Source organism: Triticum aestivum, chromosome 4B (genome assembly GCF_018294505.1).
Source record: "Triticum aestivum cultivar Chinese Spring chromosome 4B, IWGSC CS RefSeq v2.1, whole genome shotgun sequence".
In the NCBI taxonomy this organism is placed as follows: domain Eukaryota; kingdom Viridiplantae; phylum Streptophyta; class Magnoliopsida; order Poales; family Poaceae; genus Triticum; species Triticum aestivum.
In genome coordinates this window covers 352,751,613-352,757,014 of record NC_057804.1, presented here as the reverse complement: position 1 = coordinate 352,757,014, position 5,402 = coordinate 352,751,613, and the positions used below count along the sequence as shown (strand labels likewise).

General features: G+C 43.1%; 1 long non-coding RNA gene across 1 annotated transcript; it reads right to left on the bottom strand.

Moving 5' to 3' along the window:
* Positions 1 to 3,214: 3,214 nt before the first annotated feature.
* On the bottom strand, positions 3,215 to 5,021 carry LOC123094823 (uncharacterized). The gene is made up of 2 exons (XR_006445995.1): positions 4,541 to 5,021; positions 3,215 to 3,719 (listed from the first exon to the last, which is right to left on the bottom strand). It is a non-coding gene; the product is annotated as an uncharacterized lncRNA (long non-coding RNA).
* Between the last annotated feature and the right edge of the window lie 381 nt (positions 5,022 to 5,402).

The following is a 5,402-nucleotide window of genomic DNA, read 5'->3' as shown; positions in this document are numbered from 1 at the left end:
GTGTGTCGTACTCCTGGACGTGAATGCTTGTTCTGGCCCATGTCACCCTACTACTCCTACTACTTATATAGTAGTAGTATTGATGATTCGAGGTGCTGGTTACGTACAGCGAACACATTAACATATGGCCCACCTCACACTATGGCCAAATTTCCTGGAGTCTGTGCTAGGTTAAAAAGTGTTCTTTGTGCGGGTGGGTGGCTGGTCTCAAGTTTAAAACTTGTTGTAATACGTGTACGTAGATGTAGAGATAGTGCAGCAGTTCTAAAAGTTTGAACCCAAACATCAGAATGCAATTTCTACTGGACTCATCCGAGGACCTAGGATGATGGGATTCGCAGCTATAGTAGAACCACCCACTTGGTGCGCAAAGCATGTGAAGCTAGTACAAATAGTGTACTACTATTATTGATTGGCCTCATCCGATAACCTATTGCAATGCACGTACAACTATGTATTTGGAAAATATTTTTTGCCTCGTCGCAGCACTCACTCAGAGAAGCGACTCGAAAGCCATTCATAAATTTAGTAAGTTTATCACAGGCATATCATTTTATTACATACAGAAGGTCATCAACCCACAACGACAATGAGGATACATTATAAATACTAAAGTTTTCATCACACAACTAATAACAAGCAATGAAATGAACTTCAACTCAACCAATCCTCGGCGTTGGAAACACTTGCTTTGAACCACAAGTGATTCTCTAGGACGGGCCATCTATTGTCAATCTCGAGACCAACGCAGGAGTGATCATCTAGGCTGAAGCGGCCTACTATATCAGTACCAGGGTAGGGAACCACCCAAATGTCCAAGGTATAGATACAATTGCTTCTCATAAATGGTAGTAACATTGTGTCAACGACAGTTGGATCGCCTTTCACCATCATCGGATAGTTTTGTCCAAGGAAGAGCAAGTTTTCTCCAAGACTATCAATATTGTATCAGGGAGAAGGTGTTGGCGCTAGCACACTAGTATCCATCCTGAATACCATGCAACGAGTGTTGGAATAGGTCTGGAGAGTGCGACCATGGGAGACAACACATGCTCCCTCAGTAGTAACAAACTCAGTGCGCTGTATACAGACAAGAAGAGGTGATCCATCGGAATTAGTTGCTAGGCGCCACTAAGTATATAAGTTCTGCTCATCCTCATGCTCGTGATCATCACCATCGTCATCTCCCCCTTGGTTATAAAAATTTTCAAGTATAGGTGGTGGAATGTTCACAGGACCTTGGAAACACAAGAAGAAGGTTAATTACCAAAGGGAGACTTGCAAACCTGCATGCATGTGGATGAAACAATTATAATTACGGCGGAAGAAAAACGTATCGAAACTACGAGTATCCCATGCAAAAACACAGGACCCTCGTATTGAATTGCATCACAGTACACATCCTTGTATAGAAACTGATTTTTGAGCAATATCCATTGAGTCGAACCACAAAGGATGGCAACAAGCTTGTCGAAGATAACAACAACTTCATAGTTCTTGTAATTCCAAGAGCGGTTGGGAACTCGATGAATTGCTATCTTCCATAGAAGACAGTCACCATGATCGTATTTGAACGTGCGTAGAATACCGATGTGCTCAACCTTTGGGAAGTCTGCTGAGATTTTTCAAAGTGGAACCCGGTGACGAGTGTACACATTCACAAGTTCCCACTCGCAGTTGTACCCAATATAAACAACCCAATCTCTATTTGCGCCTGCCCAATCCTTGCCCTCAAGCGATGGCATCTTAACATCATACGTATCATTATCAAGCAGCATCAACTTACACAAGGTGAGGCCTCCGTCGTCCCGCGCCAGTCATCAGGGTCACAGCAAAGAAGATAGGGGAGATCAAACCGCTCCTGGACCCTAGGGTTCCTTTTAATGATGTTATTAGTTGAGTCGAGAATGGTTTTGAACGAACCTGCCATGCTAGCCGAGGTGATGACGTCACACCGATCAATGAGTTCCTCCACCATGTCATCTTTCAGATCGAGGCAAGAATAACGGGGTCGTTTCGGCCCTGTTCTCTCCATGGAGAAGACGATCAAACAATGGCAGAAGGAAGGGTCAATGCAAATGGAGGAGGTAGGAAGAGCGTGCGACAGCAGTTCCAAATCGAGAGGGAAAGGCGAAGAGTCGGTGGACGGTTGCCAGTTTGCCACGGTACACTAAGAGGCGCCCCGGCCTACACGTCTGTTTGGAAATACTAGTAGAAAAGGACTTGCCATCGTCTCACTGACATGTTGGAACAGGACCACATGTCAACGAAACATGGTGCGTAATTTCTCGTGCAAAATGCAATATGGCCGCGTTGGCCCAAGGTGCTGCATTAGTTATCAACCTTTATTTTTTAACATACAATCTGAATGGATAGCTCATGTGGTCATCACACGTCAGCGGATATATAGGTGGGCAGGCAGTTGAGTAGGCGGCAACAATCTGAGTGCTAAAAGAGTTGATCCAATGCTTGGTTTTGTTTGGATTTTCCAACTATGACCATTGGATAGAGTGAATCAATGGCTTACGTTCAAAGTTATTCTCATACTATAGAAATTTTTATTCTATTGTCGTGCTGCTACCGTCCAATATTCGCTTGTGGTTGTTTCTAGAGTAAAAAAGGAGGTACTAGTACTTACTGAGGGAAAGGTGAAGTGATTGTTGATTCGCCCGAGCAACTTATTACTGTGGGAATATGGGAGTACCAGTGGATTCAAGGAGCAGAGAAATGATGGTTGCTTCGTCCGAGCAACTTACTATGGCGAAGGTGGGGCTCTATGATTTGACTGCTCACTAGTCATTACTACTGCGGCGCAACGACCGGGGTGAATCTTTCCCTGCAGTTGTGTTGTGCACTCAATATTGTTGCATGGCAGGTGAAGCCGATTGAAGGATGTCCAACATGTCGGCGAAACGAAGTTGAATTGTTTCTGGCATTACTATCAATCCTTCAAGATTTGTTTATATGTACGCATAATTTTAATGAAATTGTATTGTCAAGCTATGAAGTTTTCAACTTTGGTTCCTGCAGGAAAAAAAAGGTTTCAACTTATGATTCATGTGTCTTGCCTCAAAATTATCTCGTTACAACATTCCATCAAATATAAATGAAACTATCATGGCTACTGTAAAAACCCTTAAAATTAGATAACGATATTTTTGACAGCGCTATGTTACACCAGTGTCAGAAGGCATAGTTAGTTGAATAATTATAATTAACCACAACACTAATATCAAAAATTTATTGCAACAAAAAAGTTAGTATTTAGCCATGTACATTAGTTCTTCTCCAACTCCCTTATAGTTTGCAGATTTACAATTAGGCCCTTGTCTCATTCCTTACACACAAAGTATATGCCAACTCGTGTCCAACCATGCACTATACACTTGTCCGTTGTACAACTCACATGATTACATGTGGAGGCTTGCATGCTCATGCAACCAGGCATGTCAGCCACATCTCTCTTTTACCAAACCGACCTAGCACCCTACACTACTATAAATAGCAGCCACCTCCTTTCACCTTTGACTTCCTCTACTGCACACAACACGCACAAGAGAGAACCAAGCTCTCCCCACCATCCCCATCCACTCTTTTGGTCGGATGCTGAGTTGCCATCAGGTACTATTCAAGTGCCTTGCTTTTGCAGCTTTGTTTGCTTGATCCATCTTCACCTTTGCTTAGAACATGAACACCTGCTCTTTTGGACTCTAGTTACTCTGTAAAAAGAAGAATGATGGTTAGAAAAAGAAAGCACATATATTAGATGAAGACAAATTAGTACATGGTGGTTAAGTGATGCATGTGTACTGTGCATGTCCATCTCTGTCTTGTACTAGATCTATGTATATAATAGACATGTCATGCTGAGAATTAAATCCCAAATATTAACTTGCTAAGATTTACATGTACAGCTAATAGCTCAAGCTTCCTGTGTATGCTACTCATCTTAATGATCCCTTCCTAGTTGTATTGAACACTGTTTGGCTAATGTTTGCCTTGTCTCATTTGCACATGCATCATTCTGAAAAAAAAAAAAAAAAACATACTTTGTGCAAATCTTGTACAAATAAATTCCTGACATCCTCTTATTTTCCCTTTCATGATCCCCTTTCTAAGAATGTTTTGAGTGATCAATGTCGATGTTCACTTGACTGTTGTAGGGTGCAGAAATGAGTGCACGCGCACACACAGTAGAAGCAACATTTAGATTTAGTTTGTGGCAGCACCTAACCATCACAAGAAATTAACTTGTCGCTTTTTAATCAAGTCGGTGACAGTAGGAATTCACTGGTTAATTCCTAGTTATGAGCTTAATTAAAAAAGAATCATAGTAGTGCGAGGATAGTGTAGTAGAGCTAAAAATTGAATAAACAATATAGAATAAATCTGGAGACCACGTCCACACCATAGAGTAAAGCTTGATTAATTCCTTGGTCTTGAGATTAACAAGAAGCATGGCAGTAAGGGGAGTCATAGCACAAACACTTGCAGCAGAGGTAAGAACACTGCACAGAGAGAAATTTGGACTGGCACTTACCCTAGTAGCAGTAGACAAAGGCGAGCCGGGCGTCTGTAGCGGCCATGTTGCCGGAGCCGCACCGGTTAAGATGGTCACGCCTGACGGCCATAGTTGCACGCCTCGTGCGTGCAGCTCTGCAGGAGGAGTTTGTAGGTAGGGAGATGCCATTGCTGCTGCGGCCCGTGGTGAACCCATCGGACCCGATGCAGACGGCGCTGGGGTTTGAGGGTGGCGGCGATTTTGGCGGCGGCGGATCAAATAAATGGGGGTATATGGTAGAGGGAGTTGAGGGGATTCTGTGGGTGTCCGCGGTGTCGCCGGAGATGGCCGGAAGTGGCAGATCGAGCCGGCGGCGGCCTGCTCTGTAGTTAGGGAGAGAGAGATGGAGTTGGTTATGTTCGTGGCTGAGCATACCAGTGACAGTGAGAGAGAGGAAGAGAGCTGGGTAAGATGACTAGTTGGAGAAAAAAGAAATGATATTTCTGCCGGGGTTGGGTTCGACCAGCTAAACACATTTTTCCTTTTGAGCTTGCTTGCTTGCTCTTTGTGATGTGCATGTGCGTACTACTTCTTGATGTGTTGTATGCATTTTGCTTCTAATTACACACTAGCATGTATCATTGCCTCTTTAATTAAAATGGATTGCACCGTATGGAATTGTTTCTTGATGCTTGGATCTTGATTAGGGAAAATATAAACTTCTTTGTGAAATAATTATCAGGAGTCGATCTCAGACCCATAGAACCCCCATCTGGTGGTTTCGAGTTGGTCGGGGCGCTACCCGGCAAGTCGTCATCTCCTTGATCATGTCTTCATAAATGTTTTCCGGGCTATGAGTCATTTCCAAAATTTTGCATAAGAATTAAAAATAAATACTTTT